Below are 26,480 nucleotides of genomic sequence, written 5' to 3' on the forward strand. Positions count from 1 at the left end.
TATTATATAACCATAAGAAGAATAGTGAGAAACTATGCTGGAAAATCAGAGAGGGGCTAAATTTATGTATACAATAGAACAATATAAGTTTAATAATTAACATGAAAGTTATGTAACGATAGAGTATAAAACATGATCATTTCGGATGTATGGTCGGAGTCAGATTTGGGTTGAATATACCCCGATTTCCAGAGCTCTTAATAAAAAGCACCGCATACAATCGCTCCGTGATTATGTGGTTTTGAACGCTAACATTATAAATATGATTGTCTGGCAAAAGATTTTTACAATATAGAAACTATAAGCGAGACTGAAATGAAAGCAAGCTTTGAGATATCTTAGTTTCTGAACAACTGGAAAACAATGGTATGGCTGGCTGAAGGTAATCCCCTTTTGATGAAACAATTCCCTCTGCTTGCAGACAGGTCCAAGGGTCAGAGCAGACCCCACTAGCTCAGCAGGAGGGGTCCAAAAAGGTGTTTTAAGGGTTTAAAATGTAACACAGTATGGTAATGTCGTGATTCTTATAGGCTGTGTGTAAATGCTATAGGATTTCTATCTTGTACTAGATTGGTTAGTGAGAAATAGAATATTCAACACAGAAAATTAATTGTATTGTAACGGGAACCTCGCTCTCTTACGCTTTTACTCTCTCACTCTCTCACCCTCTCTACCCCTCTCTTCTCTCGGGCCTGCTCCGAGCTGTGCCTGGCAGCTTCAAGCAGGGCCCTGCACCCAGGCCCTTTGCAATAAACCCCAAGTTCCATGACCTGGCTGCAGAGATGTCATGTCTCCGTCCGTCCCGACTGTCCTACCCCCCGACACTACGACACCCAAGAGCATCTGGGGTTGCACAACACAGCTGGGTTGAGGGATATCCAAGAGCACCAGGACTGGCCAGAAACACCTAAATTTGTAATAGGTGATGTGAAAGTAAAAGGTACCTTATTGTTGTCTTGTTGTGTGTGAGAGTGAGTCACACACAAAATCAGCCTCCGCTTCCCGGGCGGGTGGGAAGGGGGGGCTGTGGAAAGAGGAGTGTGTGACCCACAAATAAGACATTGGTCTTCTGGGCGTGTGGGGGCTGTGGCATAAGGTACAGGTGACCTGCAAACGGGGCCATTGTCCCCAGGGCGTGTGAGGGGGCCGTGGCTGAAGAGTGTGAGTGACACACAAATCAGCCTCACAGGTGAACGGCACCGGAGGCAGCAGAGTCAGGGCCCTCCCAGGAGGCTCGGAGATACTGAGACCCAGAGGCCACCCCAAGGTGAGGGGGGGCCACAGGGACCCGCGATTCTCTGTCAACAGGGATCCACTTTGTGTCCTGAGGGTGGGAAAGAACGTGTGGAAGAGAATGGGAAACAAAAGTGAGTGAATGTAGATGAATGAAAGTATAGGTAATGTGGGTTGTGTATTTTAAGCTTCACTATATTTCCTTGGAGGGAGGTGCATTGTATTAAAAGTAGTGTGAGAAAAAGATTTTTTATTTTCGTGTGTGTAGTTGAAAGAAAAGTGGTATTTAGGTTGTTAGTCAATGTGAAAAACAGAGGCAGACGATGAATAGATAAGATCTTGAAAAATGAGACAGAAAACCAGTAAGTTGGATACAGGGGAAAAAAAATGAAAAAAAAAAATTCCTTTGGGAGTTATGTTAGCTAACAGAGATACAACTCCTTGCAAAAAGAGAAAATACAGGGTATGTAGTAGTTGATGGGAAAAACGTGCAAACTATGGAAAAAGGGAAATTAACCTTAAACTAGTAAGCTCAAACTTGTGAATTATATACTTTAAAAAGAGCACTAGAATATTTAACACAAAATAAAGGAACTATATATACTGATTCAAGGTATGCCTTTAGAGTAGTACATACCTTTAAAAAATTTGGAAAGGAAGAAGATTACTTAATTCAAGAAGAAAAGGACTAGTACATGAGGAACTTATTTTAGAGGCATTACAATCAACGAAAAGAGATAGCTATAGTACATATTATGGAGCTCCAAAAGGGAAAGACCCCAGAAAGAGGAGGAAATAATTTGGCAGATCACAAAGCTAAGGATGCAGCAGAAAATGGAGCTGAAAGAGTTACGTTAATATTAACTCCAAACGAGGAAAAACTGGAAATTCCAAAGTTTAGGAAAGCCAAGAAAAAAGAATCAAACAAGACAGGAAGTGAACAAGATAAATCAGGGAAATGGAAACTTCTTGATGGAAGACAATTACTTAATAAATTACTTTACTTCTAGGAAAATACTAGAAGACATGCATCAGAAAACCCACTGGGGCACTCAAGCTTTGTGTGATCATTTTTTATGGAACTATACGTGCACTGGGATTTTTGGATTTAGGATGTATCCTTAATTTGCCAAAGGATAAATAAAAAGGTGATGAGAAAAACAACATTAGGAGGTCCTGAGTTAGCTCGTTGGCCATTTCAAAGTATCCAAGCAGAAGTTTAGATTTGTTAGGCTCTGGATTTATTTGTTAAAAAACCCATTTAATCTAGAAAAAAGAGAATATGCCATATGTTAGACAGGAGATTTTAGAAGAAAAAAATCTTTGAAGTATCAGAATGTCCCCAGAAAAAACAAGAAAAGAAAAAGGGGAAATGAAAGGGAAGGGAACAAGAGGAAAAATCAGAAAGAGAGTGGGATCCTCTGCAGGTCTTGCCCCCTCCGTTCGCGGCCGAGGCGCCTGTCCCGGGTCCCGGCTCGCTGCCCGCCTCAGCTCCGCCCGCCCCGGTTTCCATCCCAGGTGTGGCCTCACTGCCCAGGGCAGCTCCACCTGCCCCGGCGCTGTCGCTCAATTTGTGTGCCCTGCTCCCACTGCCTGGCCCGCGGCCACTCTGCCGGCCATGCTGGGGAAGATGGGGGTTGCTCTGTCCTGCTGCCTGCTCCGAGGTCACCGCGCCCACCGCACCCAGGGGGGGGTCCCAGCCATCCCATCCCCGGCTGCCCTGCCCGTGCCACCTGCGCCGGGCAACGTCGCTAATTTACATATTTCAGGAACTATATTACACGGCCCATCTTTGGGGGTGTCTCCCCATTTCAGGAGCCTCCACTGAAATAGAAAATGTAAACTCCCTTGCTTTTACTACTACTACTATTATTAGTAGTAGTAGTATTAGCACCACTACTACTACTACTACTACTGCTACTACTACTACTAATAATAATATAGTCTAAAAATATTAAATACTTTGGAAAGTAAGAAACTCTCAGGCAAAGATATGGGAGTAGAAATAAGAGTTCTTTATTAGGAAGAATTAAAAATACAAATGCAGTAGTACAAACAAAAAAAAACAGTGATAGAGTCAGTATCCTCCAGGAATCCAGTGAAACAGGTTCATCCTCTTGGAATACAGTGGGAATAGGGCTGATCCTTTGGGAATCCATTTCTTAACTCCCAAAGGCAGGTGAAAGGCAGGGCCATGGAATTTTTACAGGGTATCCCAAGGGTGGAGTTGGGGTTTGGGTCAGGGGAGGAGTTCTTAGCATCATAAGGAGGGTGAGATCAAATTCCTGCCTCTTAGCAACAGCAGCACTCCACACAGAACGTGTCCCCAAATCCTAAATTCCCTCTAAAACAACTGAGAAATTATGCAACGTCAGATATATTAGATCAATTTCCTTCATTTAACCCAGTTTTGGGTGTTCTTAAAGGATGAAGGTGAAGCAGAGGAAAATTAGGGCCAAACCAAAAGTCTAAGCAGCCAGATGTGTTCCCAACATGGATCACAGGGAATGTGAGTGACCAGGGCTGTGCCCAAAGTGCCTCCTCCAGTGGGGGATGGAGCTGGAGCAGCGCACAAAGCTCTGCCCGCACTCGGGGCACTCGCAGGGCTTCCCTTAGTGGTGCCTCCGTTGGTGTTGGGTAAAGTGAGAGCTCTGTGAGAAGCTGTTCCCACACTGGGGACACTTGTAGGGCCTCTCCCCTGTGTGGATGTGCCGGTGGGTGATGAGGGTGGAGTTGCGCTTGAATCCCTTCCCACAGTCGGGACAGCGGAAGGGCCTCTCCTCCCTGTGAATCCGATAGTGCTGGAGGAGAATGGAGCTGGTCTTAAACCTCTTCCCACACTTGGAACACTCATAGGACCTTTCCCCAGTGTGGGTCCTCTGGTGCTGGATCAGGCCGGAGCTCTGGCTGAAGCACATCCCACACTCGGAACACTTGTACGGCCTTTCTCCAGTGTGGATCCTCTGGTGCACAATCAAGATGGAGCTCAGGCTGAAGCTCTTCCCACACTTGGAACACTCGTAGGGCTTCTCCCCAGTGTGGATCCTCTGGTGCACAATCAGGTTGGAGCTGAACCTGAAGCTCTTCTCACACTCCCCACACTCGTAGGGCTTCTCCCCAGTGTGGATCCTCTGGTGTCTGATCAGGTCAGAGTTCCACCTGAAGCTCTTCCCACACTCCACGCACGTGTGGGGCTTCTCCCCATCATGGAGCTGCTCATGGAGCACCAGCTCCGAGCTCTGGCTCCGTCTCCGGCCGCCTTCCCGGCCCAGGCTGGCTCTTTCCCCCTCAGATCCCCGCCAGCTGCGTTTGCAGCCCCTCCTCGTGCGGCATCTCCGGGGCTTTTCCTCCCCGTTGGCTTCCTGCGCCGTGGAGCCACTCAAAACGGCCTCTGCCACCAGGTTCTGCCACGGGCATTTGTCCTCCCTGCTCTCCCTGCTCAGCTCCTGCTCTGGGGGAGGAAGGACAAGGACAGGATGGGATTTGCCTCCGTGCCACAGGCAAGGGCAAGGAGATCCCCCCAGGGCTGAGCTGCAGCTGGGGCCGTGCTGGGCTGGGAGATGGAGCAGCACAGAGGGGAAAGGGGCACTGACTTCCTCCTCACCTGCCTCAGTGTCCCAGGGCATCTTCCTCTTCCTCGCAGCCACCCTGGGGTTGGCAATGGGAAATCCTGGTTTGGGGAAAACAAGGGATGAGAGCGTTTGTAGGGGCGTCGGGGGGTAGGACGGTCGGGACGGACGGAGACGAGAGATCTCTGCAGCCAGGGCGTGGAACTTGCGGTTTATTGCAAAGGGCCTGGGTGCAGGGCCCTGCTTGGAGCTGCCAGGCACAGCTCGGAGCAGGCCCGAGAGAAGAGAGGGGTAGAGGGGGTGAGAGGGTAAGAGAGTAAGAGGAGAAGAGTGTAAGAGAGGAAGTGTCCCGTTACAATACAATAAATTTTCTTCTTTGTTGAATATTCTATTTCTCACTAACCAATCTGGTACCAGATGCAAATCCTACAGCATTTACATACAGCCTGTAAAAATCATTATATCACCATACTGTGTTACATTTTAAACCCTAAAAACTCCTCTTTGGACCCCTTCTATTGAGGTAGTGGGGTCTGCTCTGACCCTTGGATCTGTCTGCAAGCAGAGGGAATTGTTTCATCAAAAGGGGATTACCTTCAGTTGGGCCACACCATTGTTTTCCAGTTGTTCACTAACTGAGGTATCTCAAAGCTTGCTTTCATTTCAATCTTCCTTATACTTTTTATGTTCCCAAAATCTTTTGCCAGACAATCGCATTTATAAGGCTTTCCTGTTTCATCTTCCCCAACACACACTGAGTTTGAAGGTGCCTCTGCCCAAGTCCATCTCTACAAGTCACCGGCCATCAGGGCTCCAGAAAAACCTCCCAAACATCCAAGATTCAGCCCTGAAAAAGCCTCCCAGGAGTTCCCCATCCCTGGTCCCTCCCCTCTGGTGTTCGGAGGTTCCCCCCTGTCCCAGCTGCTCGGGGTCACGCTTGGATTGGGGGTCCCCCTTGTGCCCGGTGCCCGCCCTGCTCAGGCTGCTGGCAGTCCCAGCAATGCCAAAAGCTCCCCCCACTTCACTCTCCCCATTTCGGGATGCCGGGGCTGTTTGGGCTCCTGGGCTCCCTTCTCCCCTCATTCATTGCTTTGGGCTGTGAATGAGAAGAGGGCTGCTTCTCCCAGACCTGCCAAGTGAGTGCTGGAGTCTGCCACGCTGCGTTTCCAACTTTCCTCGAGGGAAGCAGCCAGTAAAGAGACACAGCAAGTGATAAGAGGAGTGAGAGAATCCCCCGGGGTAACTGGGACTGGGTCTCAGAGAGGGGCTGGACCCTCCGAGGAAGGGAGCAGAGGAGTTTCCGAGCCCAATCCACTAGGAAACGGGACAAAAGGGGCTCCTAAAAAATCTGCTGGTTTGAGGGATAAGAGAGCCCATGAGCATCCAGAATTAAAACCTGCTAGAACATTCGGTCATCTCTGCCTCGAGCAGAATAAACTGTAAAAGAACTAGCTGCGTCAGGCAGCATTTGTGAACAGGGGGAGACTCTGACATTCGGAGCTCAGATCCGTGTTCACCCAGCACCGAACCAGGGCTCGATGCTGACCCTTGGCTGTGGTAGCGTAGATGACCGAACTTCTGTCTTGCAGACAAATTAATAAATCTTTGCTAAATTTTCCTATAAGTTTGGCTCTCGATTTGATCATTTATAACAAAAGATACCTTATTGTTGTCTTGTTGTGTGTGAGAGTGAGTCACACACAAAATCAGCCTCCGCTTCCCGGGCGGGTGGGAAGGGTGGCTGTGGAAAGAGGAGTGTGTGACCCACAAATAAGCCATTGTTCTCCTGGGCGTGTGGGGGCTGTGGCATAAGGTACAGGTGACCTGCAAACGGGCCATTGTCCCCAGGGCGTGTGAGGGGGCCGTGGCTAAAGAGTGTGAGTGACACACAAATCAGCCTCACAGGTGAAAGGCACCCGAGGCAGCAGAGTCAGGGCCCTCCCAGGAGGCCCGGAGATACTGAGACCCAGAGGCCACCCCAAGGTGAGGGGGGGACACAGGGACCCGCGATTCTCTGTCAACAGGGATCCACTCTGTGTCCTGAGGGTGGGAAAGAATGTGTGGAAGTGAGTGAGAAATAAAAGTGAGTGAATGTAGATGAATGAAAATATAGGTAATGTAGATTCTGTATTTTAAGCTACACTATATCTCCTTGGAGGGAGGTGTATTGTACTGAAAGTAGTGTGAGAAAAAAGTTTTTTATTTTTCTGTGTGTAGTTGAAAGAAAAGTGGTATTTAGGTTGTTAGTGAATGTGAAAAACAGAGGAAGAAGATTAATAGATAAGATCTTGAAAATGAGACAGAAAACCAGTAAGTTGCATACAGGGAAAAAAAAAAAAAAATAATCCTTTGGGAGTTATGTTAGTTAACAGAGATACAACTCCTTGCAAAAGGAGAAAATACAGGGTATGTAGTAGTTGATGGGAAAAACGTGCAAACTATGGAAAAAGGGAAATGAACCTTAAACTAGTAAGCTCAAACTTGTGAATTATATACTTTAAAAAGAGCACTAGAATATTTAACACAAAATAAAGGAACTATATATACTGATTCAAGGTATGCCTTTAGAGTAGTACACACCTGTAAAAAATTTGGAAAGGAAAAAGATTACTTAATTCAAGAAGAAAAGGACTAGTACATGAGGAACTTATTTTAGAGGTTTTAGAGGCATTACAATCAACGAAAAGAGATAGCTATAGTACATATTATGGAGCTCCAAAAGGGAAAGACCCCAGAAAGAGGAGGAAATAATTTGGCAGATCACAAAGCTAAGGATGCAGCAGAAAATGGAGCTGAAAGAGTTATGTTAATATTAACTTCAAATGAGGAAAAACCACAAATTCCAAAGTTTAGGGAAGCCGTGAAAAAAGAATTAAACAAGACAGGAAATGAACAAGATAAATCAGGGAAATGGAAACTTCATGATGAAAGACAATTACTTAATAAAATGTGCTTCTAGGAAAATATTAGAAGACATGCATCAGAAAACCCACTGGGGCACTCAAGCTTTGTATGATCATTTTTTAAGGAACTATGGGTGCATTGGGATTTTTGGATTTGCAAAGCAAGTGACTGAAAGATGCTTAATTTGCCAAAGGATAAATGCAAAAGTGATGAGAAAAACAACATTAGGAGGTCATGAGTTAGCTCATTGACTATTTCAAAGTATCCAAGCAGAAGTTTAGATTTGCTAGGCTCTGGATTTATTTGTTAAAAAACCCATTTAATCTAGAAGAGAATATGCCATATGTTAGACAGGAGATTTTAGAAGAAAAAAATCTTTGAAGTATCAGAATGTCCCCAGAAAAAACAAGAAAAGAAAAAGGGGAAATGAAAGGGAAGGGAACAAGAGGAAAAATCAGAAAGAGAGTGGGACCCTCTGCAATTCTTGCCCCCTCCGTTCGCGGCCCAGGCGCCTGTCCCGGGTCCCGGCTCGCTGCCTGCCTCAGCTCCGCCTGCCCCTGTTTCCATCCCAGGTGCGGCCTCACTCCCCAGGGCAGCTCCACCTGCCCCGGCGCTGTTGCTCAATTTGTGTGCCCTGCCCCACTGCCTGGCCCGCGGCCGCTCTGCCGCCCATGCTGGGCAAGATGGGGGTTGCTCTGTCCTGCCGCCTGCTCCGAGGTCACCGTGCCCACCGCACCCAGGGGGGGTCCCAGCCATCCCATCCCTGGCTGCCCTGCCCGTGCCACCTGCGCTGGGCACCGCCGCTGCTGCTGGGCTCTCCCACCTGCCTTTGCTCTGCCGGAAGCTGCCGGATGAGCCGCCATCAGCCATGTGGGGGCTACCCACGCTCCGCCTCGGGCTCCACGGGATGATCCCCCTCTGGTGATTCCGGCAGCAGACCCTGCTCACACTCCGACCGAGCCTCGGCGGGATATCCTCCCCTGACCCCGTCCTGCTCTGAGTTACGTCCCCTTGGTAACCACAGCTCTGTCTGTTCAGGGAAACTCTCTCTCTCTAGAGGAAGCACCTTATTGAAACACTAGGAGCTCAGTTAAAAGGCAGCCCTCTCCAAATTCTTTCTCAAAACACAGGAGAAAGGCTATAGAAGGTAAAAAAGAGAAAGAGTTAGATGAAGGGATTGCTCTATTTCCGTTCAGAGAGGTTCCCATGGGAGGGATGCGCTGCCCCGCCCCGCGGGAGCCACCAGCGCCCCTGCCGGCCGTGCCCGGAACTGCACCCAAGGGCAAAGCGCCGCAGCCCAAAGGCCGGGACTGGGTCCGGGCTCTGTTTGCTGTCAGTGCCGCAGCTGTTGGTGTTTGTTTGCTTTATTATACACACTAGTAAAGAACTGGTATTCCTATTCCCATATCTTTGCCTGAGAGTCCCTTGATTTCACTAATCTAGAAATTAAGAGGGAGGCGGTTTGCATTCTTCATTCCAAGAGAGGCTTTTTCTGCCTTCCTGGGCAGACACCTCTCTTGTAAAGCAAGACAAGCACCCACAGGCACTGAGGGGGCTGCAGGAGGGGCACAAGAAGGCCCTGCAGCACTTGGGCACAAAGGCACAGCAGGTGAATGCAAGAAGGGAGCAGCAAAAGGCCAAGCTGAAGGCAAAGGCCAGGGCACAGTTCCTACAGCCCCTGAGGGATCAACCCCAGGGCCCAAGGGGGCCCCAGCATCCAGGGCATGGGCTCAGCCACAAGCACCTGGCAGAGGCATTGCCCTCCTCGGCAGGGGAGGGCCCACCCAAACAGCCCCTGGCAAGGAACCAGGGCTCCAGCTGCAGGGCACAAGGACACTGCAAGCACAGACAGCAGCACCCTCAGGACCAGCAAGTCCACCCCTTGATGGACATGGATTGCCAGGGCTGTCACAGCTCCCATCACACCAGGGACCCTCCACAGTGCAGCCCTTGAGAACACTCAGGGTGGGTCTGCATTGAGAGGAGGCATTTCCTGATGGACACAGGGGCCTCTAAATCCACTCTGAATCTTAGATCTAAGGTGGGAAAATGCTAAAAATATGTTTCATTAGTGAGGGGATAAGTGGGAAAGATATATGGTTTTATTCAATCACTTTTCGTAGATCCGGGAGATGGGTTTCAAATGCGTGAATTTTTATTTGCTCCTAATTGTTATCATAATTTACTGGGAAGGGATTTGATCACTAAACTCGTAACACAAATTAATATTATAAAAAGAGATACAGAGGCTGGTTCTGTTCTACCTCTGTGTCAAATGTCTGATGAGGCCGATCTGAAGTGAACCCAGAAGTGTGGGCAGCCCCAGGAAAATAGGGAAAATTAGATATGGAGCCTCTCCAAAGTACTCTGAAGCAACCAGTACAAGTGGTGTCTAAAAGCAACACCCTGTTCCAGCGGAGGGAAGGAAGGGGAATCAGACACAGCGCAGGTCACCGCCCCATGCTCAGCTCAACCCGCCCAGCTGTGGCTGCGTGTGAGAGCCTGGCACTGAAATGCCCTGAGCAGGAAGGCTTCAACATCTTCTGCTGACACCATGGCACCTAACAGGGGGGCAAAAGCAATTCTCACTGCTTCAGCAACCACTGGAGCAGATATCAAGGCACATTCTCCCACAGGAAGCTGGGCTGGCACTGAGCCTGCCCTGGCACTTTGCTGCTCCCGACACCCAGCCAGGACATCGGCTCCTGCCTAAGGAGTGCAAAGCAGCACCACTGGTGGCCAAGGGGCCCATGCCAAATGTCCCTGAGGCCAGAAACAGCCGCCAGCACAGCTCAACATGGGGGGACCCCTCAGCCTGGCCTCAAGGGCTCTGAAGCCCGGCAGATTTGCACTTCCCGCCTGCAGCAGGAGGATGGGAGGCCGCCCCTGAGCCTGCCCTGAAGGCAACGCAGCAGCAGCCAGGGCTCCACAGCGGGCCAAGCCCCTGCGCCTGCCCACAGATCCTCGCCTGGAATCCTCTGCAATCCTGGCCACCCTCCTCTGCCTTCTCCAGCCACTGGGGCCAAGCCTTGCTGCCACTGCTGCAGCTTCAGCGCTGGCTGGGCCTGCACTGCCACAGCTGCTGGGGAGCACCACGGCACAATTCCACTCTGGGGCTCACTGACACCCACACTCTGGGCTGCCTGCCATTGCACTGCTGCAAAATGTACCGATTTTGATCCTTTTAAATCTTATTTCTCTGCTCAAGCTTGGTTTGTCTTTGCCTTTGGGAAATGAATTTTAAAGCTTTTATTTAAAGGGTGTTATACCACTCAATGGAGATGAGTTTAACATCCCAACAAACTGGGAATACCCAGCAGCAAACAACAACCAACAACTACCCCAGGCACTGCCCCCAGCAGAGCTGGAGACACCCGGGCTGGAAAAGGCTGAGAAGGAAATCCAGGAGTGTGGAGACCTAATTCACATCAGAGGGGAAGGAATCCGGGTCCAACAGGAAACCAAATACTGACAACTTACACAACTTGGAAGCAATGAACATTAAAGCAGTGGATTTAGATTGGTTCAGACTACATAAAGTTTAGGAAAAATCTAGTAAAACTCACATGCCATGGAATGATTTTCTCTGCACAGCTGGGCTATTTGTAAAAGAAATTATTTCTGTTGCACATCCTGGCCAGAACCATGGAATGCTTTGACTCTCTAACACTAAAGTGATTCTTGGAGAGTTTTTGTTTTCCCGGCGGTTTCAGTGACAAAATTACAACATGAGAAAAATTTTTCATAATATTCCCACTTTATATTGTCAGGTAGGTTTGGGACAGAAGTGTGAGAATCAAGTTTTGGTCTGGATTTTTCCACGTTCTCCTTTATGGGGCATTTGCAAAATCGAAGAGATTTAACTGTAATACTTTGAACATAAATAGTTAATACTTTTTTTTAAAAAAACATATTCTTGGAGGGCCACATGTGACTCACCAGATGGCTGCCCTGGAAGAGAAGCTTCATTCCAGGCAGCCTGCAGAGGAGCTTTAGAAATGCAAATGAACACTGCTGGGCAAAGTGTGGACAATGCACCTGGGTCCCTTGCCTGGGGCAGGAATTGGGCTGATTCCCTCTGCCCCTCACCCCAAGCTCTGCTTGCGGGCACTGATGGAATTTGCACAGCTCAAGGCAGAGCCCAGGGTGAGTGAAGTAAAGTGAAAAATTTCCAGGATAGAAATCCATTTTAATTTAAGTGCAATGTACATTTTTGAGTTGAGTCTGTAGTTAGAAACCATAGTTATTTAGCCAGACTGGAAGCCCTAAGCTGAGTGAAGTTACTTCAGCGAAGGATAAAGGGGGGAGACAGAAGATGATAGAAGGAGACAGAGGCTGCTGTAAGGGCAAGTCAACCTGACCTCGGAATTTTTTCTGATACAAAGGAACTAGTGGTAAATGTCACACGAAACCCATAAAAATGAATATGTATGAACCTATTGTGAAACTGTATGGATATGTATTTCAGAGAGAGATAAAAAGAGACCTGAAGTTCTCAGAGGTACACATGCCTTTTTTGAAGAGAGCAATCTCCGCATGCATCCAGAGCTGTAATAAACATACCAACTTTACAACTTTGACAAAGTTGTAGAGTTTTCTTCTTTTCTCCGCAAAACATTATGGTGAGCCAAGGCAGGAGTTCTCTGTCCCTGCCTGGGCGGGGGGATAGACAGACCTCCAAGGCGCTCCCTAAGATTTTTTTCCTGGTGGGGCTCTGCTCGTCTCGACTTGCTTCCTGCAAGGACAGACAAGGACCTGCTGGCCTGCGGAGGAGAATACGGTATGTACTGAGGGGCCCCCGGGTAAAAAGAGAGCTAGGGAGTAAATCACTCAGAGACATCTGGGTGTAGCTGGTGAAGCAGCTGGATTAGAGATGGGGGTTCATTGTTCTGATAGAGCAGCTGCTAGCGACCCTGGGGGTGGGTCGAGTGGACCTCTATGTGTGTGTATGTGTGTAGTGTCCAGACACTGTATTGGGGGTTCATTGTCTGATAGAGCAGCTGCTAGCGACCCTGGGAGTGGGTCGAATGAATCTCTATATGCGTGTGTGTGTCAAACACTGTGTCACTGTATGGTTAATGCATTGTGTGGTCAGTGCACTGTGTTTCTAATCGTGCAAGTGTATCAGTGTATGCTGTATAAAAGAAAGTAGATCTACAGTGTCCTACAGTGCAGGGGAGTGAATACTACCCGTGTTTGAAGCAGCCGAGTGAGGCCTGAGGCGCCGGCTGCAGCAGGCTGCGGGGGTAGGGAGAGAAGTGTCCCGCGGAGAAGCGGGTGGAGAAACGTCAGTGACGGCATTAATTGTGTTTAAATGTAGTGATTTGTGTAGATTTGGTACATTTTAACCGTGAGTACGAGCTCAGAGAGTTCCTTTGCCCTGAATGTTTGGACTTGATCTCTGGACTGTGTGCTGTTATTTTGATTTGTGTCCAGGGAAAACTGATGTGAGTAAATGCTGAATTATGGTATGCTGTGTTGTGTTGAGAAAAGGGGCACTTTGAGAGATATGCCCTTTCCCAGTGATTTTGTGTGGTGATTTTCTTCCACTGCATTGTGGTAATTTGATTCTCGGATTGTATAGTGGTGTTTGTGGAGATTTTCAGATTTTCTTTGCAACAAGAGTAGCATTTTACACAGAAGAACTATGGTATGGTGATTTCTGTTTAACTATAGTAAAGCAAATTAAAGGAATTCCAAGAATTCTCCCCTCACAGCAATTCAAGCCTTGGCTCTAGTGAATTTGAGATAAAGGGGGAGTGCGTGTGTCTGTGTCTGTGGGCGTATCAGAGTTTCGGCTGTGACAAGCACAGCCTTTCTGCAAGGCAGTAAAACGAGTGTAAGTAGACACAGTGCTTAATTAGATTGTGCAAGAAGAGAACTAGAAAGGACTGATATTTTTTGTAAAACAGAGTTTAGATAGAAGAGATGAATGAGTTTATGAGACTTGAGCTGGTACTATAGTAAGTCTGGACTGGGAACAGCCTGCTGTAGGGATTTAGAGTTCTTTGTAACAAACAGAATAGCCTGCCTCTGTGGGCAATTGCTTCGGTGCATCAGGAGGCTGGCACGCTGCGTTAGTATTATTGCAGTGTGGTGTCTGTGAGAAACGCTGGTATTGCTGTTCTAATAAGCGTCAGGGCACATGCCCTGAGTGTAAATTAAAGGTTTCTGATCAAGCTGATTCAGAACCTAAGATCTTAAAGCTCGTGTGTGGGAAATCACATCTGATACCTGCCACCTGGAGCTGTGTGTGTGTGTGTGTAGGAGGAAGACTGAGAAACTACTATGAAGCTTTGTAAAGAGAAGTTTGGGTGGAAGCGAGATAGGGCAAGGAGAAAGAGATAATGAAAACTGACCTGAGCAAAGAGATTGCTAAATTAGCCCCTTTTAGGAGGGGCTCACTGGGAAAAGGCTGCCATTAGGAGCAGCTCAGAAAATAAGAAGATTTATAATACTTCATTGCAGTTAATACGGTTTTAAATAGGAAGGTAAATGGGATGGGGTTTTGTATGCTGATATGTCTTTTTGTTTTAAGAAATCACCCAGAATGGCAAAGAGACTGTGAGATCAGACCGCCCCCTGGTCTTGGCCCTTGAAAAGGAAGACAAGGCAAAGAGAAAGTAAATCAAACCTGTTGTTCAGCATGCAGCATAAGATAGCAACATATGAAGTCAAACAAAGATTATCATGCTGAAATGCAAAGTGATTACAGTTCGCAAAATGAGTACATATGATTTGTAAAGGCTTCTCCTAAGGTAAGGGAGGAAGGATAAAGATGACCTCTCCAAAAGGAAAGAAGACTTAGGCTCCAAAAGTATACCCACTCGAACCCATCCCCCTCCTGGCAGTTCAATTTCATCCAGAACTAGGATGTAACAGACCCCTCTGCAAGAGGCAGTGAGATCAGAAGAAAGAAAAGGGTAGAATTTTAGTCAACACAAGGGCCATATATTCAGTTTTAAATAAAGCTTTAGTACTTGTGGAGAATGTTTCGGTTGTAGTGCGGGGAACAGCTGGTCAGTCTGAGAAGGCATACTTTTGCAAACCCTTACAGTAACATGTGTACTATGTGTACTTAGAAGCTTTTGTACAATTCGCTCCATTTGCTAAACATTCTCAAATGAGAAAGGTTACTCTGGAGGCAAATGATATAAAGATGTTAGGCTTAACATTAACAGCCATTGAAATTAAGAAATACATTAGTAAAGAGATACTAGAATAAGTAAATAAGTGTTTTCGAGGGTATGGGCCTCTGCTGTACCAGGGAGAGTGAAAAATGCCCCCACATAGCAATCAAGCTTAAGGAAAGAACACAACCAGTGAGAACTGAGCAGTACCCTCAAAAGGAAGATAGGGAAGGAATCAGCCCAATAATTGATAGTACTTGATTGAGGGCTGTCAATAAGATAACACAGAATTTATACCCTGTGGTAGCAAATCCATATACTTTACTAACTTGTTTAACACCTGAGCTAACCTGGTTCACTGTTTTAGGCCTAAGAGATGCTTTCTTTTGCCTCCCTATCCACGAAGCCAGCCAGAAAACTTTTGCATTCAAACACAGCTCATATGGTCCATGTGCCTGAAGGCTTCAAAATTCCCCACTCCGATTGGAAAACAGCTTGCAAAGACCCAGAGTCCCGGGAAGCTCCACAAGGGGAAAGGAGGCTGTTGCAGTACGTGGATGATCTTCCAGTAGCCACTCGGACGAGGGAAGCCTGGACGGTAAGCCTTTTGAATTTCCTAGGACTCCAAGGACACAGAGTCTCAAAGAAAAAGGCACAGGTAGTGAAACAGAAGGTAATCTACCTGGGGTAAGGAGTGCTGAGCAGCAGACTTTAAGGCAGGGAAGCCGTATGCCAAACCCCAAAACCACAAACAACGAAGGAACTCCCAACCTTCTTAGGCATGGCAGGGTGGTGCTGGCTGTGGGTTTATAATTATGCACTGCTCGTCAGACCCCTCTATGCTCTTATTGCCGATGGAAACAGAGATCTCTAGTGGACAAAAGGAGCCACACGGGCCTTTCACCAGCTAGAGAGTGTCCTTATGTCAGTTCCAGCCTTGAGACTTCCAGATGTAAGTAAACCATTCTTTCTATTTGTCCATGCAAGGAATTGCCCTGGGAATACTGGCTCAGGACTTGGGTCCATACCGAAGGGCAGTTGCTTACTTCTCTAAGCAACTAGATGCAACAGCCAAAGGATGGCCAGGTTGCCTCAGAGGTGTAGCAGCAGTTGTGCTGAATATTCAAGAAGCACCCAAGTCTACCTCTACCCTAGGACAAAAATGACTGTGCTAGTGTCCCACACAGTGTCCGCAGTACTGGAAATAAAGGGTGGCCACTGGCTTTCACCACAGAGGTTTCTGAAATACCAGGCCATCATGGTAGAGCAAGATGATGTAGAGATAGTGGTGACTAATATTGTCAACCCAGCTTCTATTCTCAGTGGAATCAAGGAGAAGCAGTACACCACGATTGCCTAGAGACCATTGAAGCTACCTACTCCTGCTGCCCAGACTTAAAGGACACTCCTTTGGACGATGCAGAGACCTGGTTCACTGACGGGAGCAGCTACATTGCCAGCGGAAAGCGACATGCAAAGTACACAGTGACTACCTGCCGAGAGGTAATAGAGTCTGGACCCTTACCAACAGGTACCTCTGCACAGAAGGCTGAGATAAATGCATTGACCCGTGCCTTAGAAACAGCAAAAGGCATTCAGAGGCATGCGCATGGAGCCATCTGGAAGGAGAGGGGACTGCTGACCTCACAAGGGAAGAAGAGACAATCCGGCTGCTGGAAGCAGTTCAGCTACCTGAAAAAGCATATTAAGGCACACCAGAGAGTCAGCTTAAAATTGGAGGAAAGAAATGAGCTGGTGGATGGAGAGGCAAAGAAAGCAGCAAAGGGTGAGGTAATTATGGACAGATTTTCCTCAAAGGTAAGCCATAATACAATAATACTAATCAAAACAGACATACAACTACAAGGGTTGCGTCACCCTTGTAGTTTTTAGGATTTTCTATGCTTTCTGATGTTGACATTCTTGTAGTGAACTTTCTCACACATTTTCTGTAAATAACTCATTGTTTTGCATTCCTTGATGGAGGAGGAGAGAGTTGATGGACTGTTGGTTTAACCAGTGTCATTGGAGAGGTGTCACTGTCACCCTCCAGTCCGCTGTCACTTTTGTAAAACTATAAATATTGGAGTCAGAAAATAAACTCCCCTTTTTTCCTTCACCTGGAGAACGGTGGTGCGCTTGTGTTCTTTCATGTCCTACAGCGACATCTGGTGACCGCCCAAGTGCTCCTCACCATCTTTACTGCAATCAAGATTAAGGAACAAAGCACTTAGATCCATCATTCCCGAGTGAAGAAGGCTCCTGAGGGACTTTAGAAAGTTACAATGGGTAACAACAAACTGAAATTAAAACTTTCTCAAGAAAATAAATAGAATGTCAGTAAAATGATAAGTACAGTGTAATAATCCCCCTAAGAACAGAATGACTTGTCATTGAAATAGATAATCAAGTAGGTGTAGTTTAGACAGTTGTGGCAGTTATGATTATTGCTGTAACCACAGCTGATGCAGCACCGCTTCCATATCATGTGACCAGTATATAAGTGCCAAGGGAAAGCCTATGATTTTAACTCCCCTAAGTCTCTGGGTCAAATGCTAAAAATTACAAATGCCACTGTGTAAGAAAGAAGAAATGTTTGGGGGATGTAAATCTGTGTTTGTCCAAGACAGATTCCATGAATCTCATCAAGAATTCTAAATACTGTGACAAATGCTTAACTAACTGCTCTGAGTTTAGACTTAGATACAAAGCGAAGTATTTCTCACTTTGAAATGCATCCCATTAACCAGACAACCTTTCCTGTGTATACAAGACAAGGTTGTATCTGCCTCAGAACAGCATGCCCCACTATAATAGTAGATGAGATCACAGTGAAGGAAACTCAATTTTACTTGTGCATTTGTAACTTTGTCAAAATCAAAGGATGCGCTTTTTCCTATCAGGCACCTGTCGTATCATACCAACATAGAAAGGCGAATTTGATCGCTGTCCAAGAAATATTGCCTGTGCCCATAGGGATGAACTTAAATTTGGTTACCCAATTGTTAAAACATTATGAATTAAAGAAAATTCTAAAAAAAGTTAAAGATAAAAGGAAAAGAACTTTGATTACAATACACCATGACACAGAGACTACACGGAAAGTATTTAAAAGGTTGGAAAAAGGCCCATCCCATCATTAGTGGGATGTGCTTTGTGAGCAGTCTCCAATGGCAACTGACTTGCTCAGTACCTTCGTTCATCCAATTATTGTTTTACTTCTCTTGGTTAGTATAAGTTTGATTTTGTCTATTACAGTACTTATTTAGAATTAGAGACTGTTGCAGCAAGTAGCAGCTTTAACTTCAATATTGAGAACATATGGTACGGTTTTATGAAACACCACATAAGTTGGCTCAATAAAGAAGAACCTATATAGTAAAAGAATTTACCAACCTTGAAGAATGAGTAGGGATTGAATTATGATTTAAAAAATTTAAGATTTTAACTGAGGGTTAGAACCAATTCATATTGAAGTCAGATACACCAACAACTGGTTAATGATTATGAGATGTTTAAGTTAAAGCTAATTGTTACATTATGAGCTCATTAGTAGAAGGAAGAGGAGCAAGTGAACCAATATAGGAACATATTGAAACCAGCAGAACAATGCCCAGCACCTGGACTCTGCGTCAATCCATCATGAAGCAGGGGGCCTTGGATTGTGCCAGAGGGTCCCAGAGACCTGACCAACACCTTCCTGACTTCATCCCTGGGACCACTGACCCAATTTGGGACCACTGACCCAATTCAAGAGAAGAATTGCGCACACATGAATTAATAATAACCTCATTTTAATACAAAGCGGGGATGGGAGGTGCTGGGGTTATGCATATATATTATTTTGGGAAATAAATAGAAAGCCAAAATCCTTCTGTGGTGCAGTCACGCATTTCAAGAATGACCCCTTCCAGGCCAGCCACCAGCGTAATGAACATACCACTTTCTGACTTTAACTAGATAGAGAGTCTTTGTCTCTGATTTTCAGTTTTAATGATTAAGTGACAATGCTATAGACCCAAAACTGACTACATCTGGGACTGCACAAAAGATTATGTGCATACAAAATAATAAGAAAGACCACTTGGAAGAAGTGCGGTAGATAGGGACAGGCAATCGGAAGATCACGCGATGTGACGGAAAGTAGTAGGACTCCTTTTCTTCCAATCCCTTAAGATAAGAGATCTCTCTAGGAATGTAACTAGGAATGTAGCCCCCCTAACAGTAGTGCCAGTAACTTTCCACTCCACTCCCGGTAACTTTCCACTCCTTACTAACCATAGAAGGTAAAGGCAGACCCCCTTTGACATAGAAAGACCCCTTAGAGTATAAAACCCCACGAGAAAAGATAATAAATGCCTTTGACCGTCCACCACATTGGTGTCTGCGTGCTCTTTGGCCCAAGCGACCCCGGAGAGTTTGGGTCGCTGTGCTGTTCCTCAAAACCAGGTCGCCTTGCCTTATATCAGAAGGCAACAACTGGTGGCAGCACCCGGGAAGGAGCTCGGGGAACGGGAATTCACCTGGACAGAGGACAGGGACTGAACAGCTGGCCTAGTGCAGCGGGAGGGACGCCTCCGGACCGGCGTGGACCATGGAAGCCATCGCAAAGGTCATAACACAGATGCATGCACAATGGGGTATAGAATGTAAACTTAGGGATTTAAATCTCGCATTGCCGAGACTGATTAAGCTTGGGGCTATAGAAAGCCCTGTGGATATCCTACACTCGGGGGTGTGGGATAATTGTACAAAAGCTCTGGCGGAGGACACTATGTCCTCGGGCTCAGGGAAAGCCCTAAAATCGTGGGGCAGAGTTGTCCAGGCTCTGCAAAAAGCTCAACAAGAGCAAGAAACCTGGAAAGCCGCGCGAACCTGTTTATTAGCCACGCCGCAGCTTCAGGTGGGCGCGGCAACACAGACTGCGGAGGGTTTTGACCCAGGCGAGTACGCGGAGGCATGATCGCCGGAACCCCCTCAGCAAGCAGACTCACCATTGGAGGGGGGGGAGAACACGCGCGAGCGTTCTGGCAGGGGCTCGCGGAGGAGGCGCAGAATGCGGCCGGATTGTCGGACCCCGTAGGGATCGGTAAAACCACCCCCCCACCATACGCGTTTGAAAATGATGCCGAGCCGCATGGTCAGGGCGGAAAGGAGTAGGCAGGGGGTGGAAATGCAGTCAGCCTGCTCAACAACGCGTGCGCAGGCGAGCAGGGAGAAGGGGCGGCCCCCGCGGTGGAACGTAAGACCAATCAGAGCACTCTATTCAAATTAAGTCCTTATAGGGCAAGGACCTCCCCCAGCAGGAGGCGGGGGGACCCCAGGGAGAGGGAACGGCCCGACCCCCGCAGGAAGGGGCGGGGTCAGAGCCCGAGAAAAAGGCAGAGCAGCCCGGAAACATCCGGCCAGTCGACTTCTGGCTTGGACTCGGACTCGAGCTCTGAGCTCGAGAGGGAATCGGAGGGTTCCGATTCGGATTCTAGCTTTAACAGAGAGAGAGCAGAGGCATGTAAGGTCACTAGTCACAGTGCTCCCGCGTGGTTGAAGGGGTTATCAGAGAAAGACCGAATCCCTCTTACAGACAGGCGGAAAATAAAAATGGCTTGCGCAGAATGGGCCCCGTCTGCGACACTGGTGTTCCCGGTCAGTGTGGGGGGGGCAGGCGGAAACCAAAGAACCTATTCCCCCGTAATCCAGATGTGCAGGCAATTGTTAAAGCGATTGCAGACAAGGGAATTAATTCTGCCATGGTTTCCACACTCATTGACGGCCTTTTTGGAGGGGACAACATGCTTCCCTTTGATATTAAGCAGACGTGTAGAATGATTTTTGATGGGGCAGGGATGATCGTTTTTAAATAAGAGTGGGAAGACAATCGCACGAAGCAGCTAGCCTTGGTAACGGGAGCAGACCACCCACTGCACGGCTCCAGCATACAGAGGTTAATGGGAACAGACCCCACTATGATCACCCCCCAGGCGCAGGCTGAGGGCTTGCGGGCCCATGAGGTCATGACAACAACCCGTGCTGCCTGAGAAGCCATCCATGATGCTTCCAAAGTAATAGCCAAACCCTCCACATGGTCCTCCATAAAACAGAGTGAGAGTGAGAGCTTCACTCAGTTTGTGGACAGGCTTCAGGCCGCATTAGATTCCTCTGCGTTGCCCTCAGAGGCTAAGGGTCCGCTGCTGGCAGAATGCCTACACCAGCAATGCAACTCAGCCACCAAGGACATTTTAAGATCACTGCCGCAGGGGTCTAATATAGCAGCCATGATCAGACACGTTGCAAAGGAGGAACATCTAGTTCCCATCCAAGCAGCAGTTCACACTGCAATAACCAGTGTGATGGCGTGCCTTAAGTGTGGCCAGGCAGGCCACTTGGCAGTAAACTGCCATCAGCCAAGACTCCTATCAGCAGCTGCTCCACCACACCAAGGGGGACTTAGGGGACCGTGCTGGGCATGTGGAAGGAAGGGGCATTTAGCTAAGGAATGCAGATCCAGGCTTCAGGGAAACGGGAGAGGGAGGGGGCAGCCGGGCCATATCCAGCCTCCTCTCACCTGGAACATGCAGCGGCCCAGCTACAGCAACCCCCAGTAGGGCAGGGGACCCTCATACCCCATGCCCCCACAGGGAGCAGTCAATTTCGCGTCCCCGCCTACAGTGCAATGGCAGAGCTATGCAGCACCCTCAGTAACACCTTCGCACCCCCCACCGCCGCAAGCCGCGCCAGTGTCACAAGACCAGCAGGGGACGCCCCAGAGCGGGACCCCTGGGTGGCCTTGTCCATGAAAATAGGGAAGGAACCCCTGATGGTGTGGGGGACATGCCGCCTTTACGGCAGTCACGATCCCCACGTCATAGGCTTTCAGTTTTGGGCGGACACGTGATCAGACTGCACGATTTTTCCCCAAGCACATTGGCCCGGACATTGGCAATTCAAAGAAGTCCCTCCAGTGAACGGAGTGGGAGGGCAGTCCCGGGCATGGAAAAGCACCCAGCTGGTGGCTATAACACTTCACACAAAAAAGGGACCAGAACAGACAGTAGCGATCTACCCCTACATCCTGCAAAATTCTACACACCTGTTAGGAAGGGACGTTCTTTCCATGCTCGGATTTTGGATTACAAATTTATCCTGGGAGCCACTGCCATACACCCTCCGCTGCCAATCAAATTGACTTGGAAATCATCAGACCCCGTATGGGTCGAGCAGTGGCCCCTGACAGAGCCTCGAGCGGCAGCCTTGCTGGATCTGGTCGACTGCGAACTGCAAAAGGGTCACATAGAACCCTCCATCAGCCTATGGAACACCCCTGTATTCGTGATCCCCAAAAGGTCTGGAGAAGGCTATCCCCTCGTCCATGACCTGAGAGAAGTGAACAAGACGATCCGACCCATGGGTCCAGTCCAGACACTGCTACCCACGAACTCAGCCATCCCCGCAGGACAGCCATGCGCAGTACTGGACATCAAGGGCTGTTTCTTTTCAATACCCCTGCACCCTGAGGACAGAGAACGATTCGCCTTTTCCCTGGTGTTTCAAAACGGTGAGCGGCCCAACCTCTGCTTCCAATGGCGAGTATTGCCACAGGGCCTTGTGGACAGCCCTGTCATATGCCAAATCACCATGGACAAAGCACTGACACCAGTCCGACACTCTTACCCCACCACGACCATCATTCAATACATGGACGACATCCTAGTCGCAGCACCATAGGCAAGCGAAGTAGATCACCTGGTGTCCACAATCACGGAAACCCTTCAGGCCAACGGCTTTGAGACCGCGAGCGCAAAGATCAAGAGAGGACCCTGTGTGACCTTCCTGGGAGTAGGGCTCCTACAAGCTCCCACAAGCTCCTATGTGACACCCCCCCAAGGTGAAGGTCAGTCGAGACATCAAGACGCTCCACAATGTGCAACGCCTGGTGGGATCGCTGCAGTGGCTTCGCAACATCATCCTAGTTCCTCCCGAGGTCATGGACCCTCTATATGACCTCCTGAAAGGAAAGCACCCCTGGGAACCCAAGGAGCTGATGCCGCAAGCCACGAGCTCCCTCAACTTCATCGAAAGCCAGATGTCCACTGGCACACTTGCCAGGTGGAACCCAGCCGTGCCCCTGGACCTATACGTCCACTTTACACTGAAAGGGGGAGTGGGGGCACTGGCCCAAGGACCTTCCAAAAAGTCCTGACCAATCCAATGGGTGGTCCTCAGAAGACCCGCTCGTGCATTTTCCCCGGGAATCGAATGCATCGCTAACCTCATCATGAAAGGCAGGAAACTCGCCTTGAAACACCTAGGAACCGAGCCGACAATCATCCACCTTCCTTTCCGCAAGCAAGCGACCACGGAGTCAACCACAATATCGGAGTACCTAGCCCTTGTTCTCACCGGCTTCGGAGGAGAAATCTCCTATTCTGCAAGACCACCCTGGACTCAGCTGCTGACCGTAGTCGACATGGACATGCCGCCAAAGGTCAAGGACCGACCGCAGCCAGGCCCAACAGTCTTCACAGACGCTTCCTCCACGACTTCAACTGCAACAGCAGTGTGGCAGGCAGGAGAGCAATGGCATTGCATCAAAGCATGTGACCCCACACTGTCAGTGCAACAACTGGAGGCAGCAGCAGTGGTCTTGGCATGCAGACTCTTCCAAGATGAACACCTCAACATTGTAACGGACTCTATATTCGTGGCAAGGCTCTGCCTAGCCATGGCAGGACCAGGTGTGTCAACATCGGCAGCACCCCTAATGCTGGAAGAAGCACTCTCCTCGCGACAGGGCACCGTGTCAGTCATCCACATCAACAGCCATGACCCAGTCAAAGGCTACTTCCAGATCGGCAACGACAAAGTGGACGCCGCAGCAAAAGGTGTGTGGACGTTGCAGGAAGCTTGTCAACTGCACGAGTCGCTCCACATCGGAGCCAAAGCACTGGCGAAGAGATGCGAAATCTCAACAGCGGACGCAAAACATGTGGTAGCCACCTGCCCTCATTGCCAGAAGTCACCCCTATGGACCTGTGGGGTCAACCCAAGAGGTCTCAAGCCTTCAGAGATCTGGCAGTCGGACTTCACCTTGTGTCAACTGCTGAAGCCCCGAGCATGGCTTGTAGTGAAAGTGGACACTTATAGCGGAATGATCATAGCCACACAGCACCACAAAACTAACTCCAAGGCCACAATACAGCACTGGCTGACAGCCATGGCTTGGCTTGGTATCCCCAAGCGATCAAAACTGACAACGGTTCCAATTTCACCTCCAAACCAGTGCAAGAATTCGCCTCAAAATGGGGCATCACACTAGTGCAAGGTATCCCGTATAACAGTAGCAGGCAGGCCATAGTTGAGAGAGTAAATCAGGCCCTGAAAACCAAGCTAGAAGTGTTGGCGAAAGCAGAGGGCTTTGCCAATTCCATTCCCCCAGGAGATCAGGCGCGTATACTGGCAATGGCTTTGCTAGCACTGAATCAATTCCCTAGGGGAGATGAAACAAACAGTCCCGTTCAAAAGCACTGGGCCACTCGAACGCTAGAGGAGGGCCCGCAGGTTGTAATTAGAAACGAGCTAGGCGAGTGGGAGCGGGGTTGGAGGCTGATGCTCACAGGGCGAGGGTACACAGCTGTCAAAAAGGACGGCAAAATCAGGTGGTGTCCACTTAAGTCAATCCAACCCGACCTTCACAATGAGCAGAATGAGACTGATGAGAGTTGTGAGGTTCTGTTTACAGGACATGCTCGTGGGATGTCCTCGTGATGCGTACATCCCCATTCCAGAGGAAAGTGACAGACCACCAAGCCGCCAGGCAGCGCCCGAGAGACCCGCACGGGTGAGACCCAAGCATCAACGGTGTTTCTGTGTGATTTTGCTGTTGGAGCTTGTTGCCAGAGGGCAAGCCAGCCCAGATCACTACCCCCATCGGCCATTCAGGTGGGTCATGCGACACCTTAGTAGAGACAAGGTGCTCAAAGAAATCACCACACCGAACACCCCATCCTTCGTGCTCCGCATTACCTACCTGTTTCCAGGACAACCAAAGGTAGACCCCAATTCCCAACACGCCACACACATATACCTATCCTACTGGTGCCCAGCTTCAAACCCAGGAAAAAGCTACTGCAACCAACCAGGGTGGGGATATTGTGGGCACTGGGGCTGCGAAACCATTGTTACAGATGCCAGACCGTCAGGGCCTGGGTGGGAGCCACAAGAGCCCGACAAATTCTTACAGTTCACCTGGGCACCCACCGGCTGCAAAACACCCGTCCTCCTCCAGGGAAGTTTTTATCGAAACTGCCATAAAATCCCTAAAATTCGGAAATGCACTGGCTACAACATGATGGTTTTGCAGCCAGATCACCCTAGTTGAGCCATAGGGAAAACGTGGACAGTAGGCCTTCAAGGGTCGAAAGAGAGGGTGAATGTGCAAATTATCAGGCTCCAACCGTCGGCACCCCAAGCAGTCGGACCCAACAAAGTGATTAAAAGTGCACCGAAAGGGACAAACGCGACCTACCCCAAAGCCTTGCCCACAAGTTCACCAATATCCCAAACGGCCATGCGGAAGCCATTCAGATAGGCCGCTCAGCTGGGTCAGACTCAGACTCAATCCTTCGTATGTTAGAAGCTACCTTCCTACCCCTGAATGAATCCAACCCTAACCTAACGAACTCCTGCTGGCTTTGTTATGATGTTAAAGCCCCCTTTTACGAAGGAGTCGCTTTAAACACTCCCTTCAGTTGCTCCACAGCCAATGCCCCTCACCAGTGCAGATGGGATACCCCCCGCAAAGGAATCACCCTGAGTCAAGTCACAGCCCAGGGCAGATGCTTTGGCAATGCAACCCTAGCTAGGCGGAAAGGCAACGTCTGCACCAAAGTTGTCAAGCCCGACAGGAAAAAAAGTAAGTGGGTAGTCCCATCTGAACCTAGGATCTGGGTTTGCCAGCGATCTGGAGTGAGTCCCTGTGTGTTCCTTGCCAAATTCAATGACTCTAACGACTTCTGTGTCCAAGTTCTGATTGTTCCTAGGGTCCTGTACCACTCAGACGAAGAAGTGTACCGCCTTTTTGAGGAACCTAGCCGGCTCCACAAAAGAGAAGTAATAACAGGTATAACTATCGCAATGCTGCTCGGCCTAGGAGAAGCCGGAACGGCCACGGGTGTCTCAGCCCTAGCGACCCAACACCAAGGACTGTCCCAGCTGCAAATGACCACCGATGAGGACCTGCAAAGGATCAAGAAATCCATTTCTTTTCTAGAGAAGTCAGTCTCCTCACTCTCAGAAGTGGTCTTGCAGAACAGGTGAGGACTGGACCTCCTGTTCATGCAGCAAGGAGGCCTGTGTGCCGCCTTGAAAGAGGAGTGATGCTTCTATGCAGACCACACGGGAGTTGTGAGAGACTCCATGGCGGAACTCCGAAACAGACTAGCTCAGAGACAGAAAGACAGAGAAGCCCAACAGGGCTGGTTCAAGTCCTGGTTCAATCAATCACCATGGCTAACCACCCTAATTTCTACCCTAACAGGTCCATTGGCAATGCTACTTTTAGCTGTTACCTTCAGACCATGCCTGCTGAACAAGCTGGTCTCATTCGTTCAGACCCGCCTAGAATGGGCCAACATCCTGTTCATAGGCC

The 26,480-nt window shown here is 48.7% G+C and overlaps 1 pseudogene; it reads right to left on the reverse strand.

Annotated features, from left to right (window-relative positions):
* LOC128945472 (zinc finger protein 208-like) overlaps positions 1–26,480 on the reverse strand; it is a 294,561-nt pseudogene that overhangs the window by 13,139 nt on the left and 254,942 nt on the right.

This window comes from Melozone crissalis, unplaced genomic scaffold (genome assembly GCF_028551555.1).
Source record: "Melozone crissalis strain CALT ecotype California unplaced genomic scaffold, PUWL_Pcris_2 ptg000066l_1, whole genome shotgun sequence".
In the NCBI taxonomy this organism is placed as follows: Eukaryota; Metazoa; Chordata; class Aves; order Passeriformes; family Passerellidae; genus Melozone; species Melozone crissalis.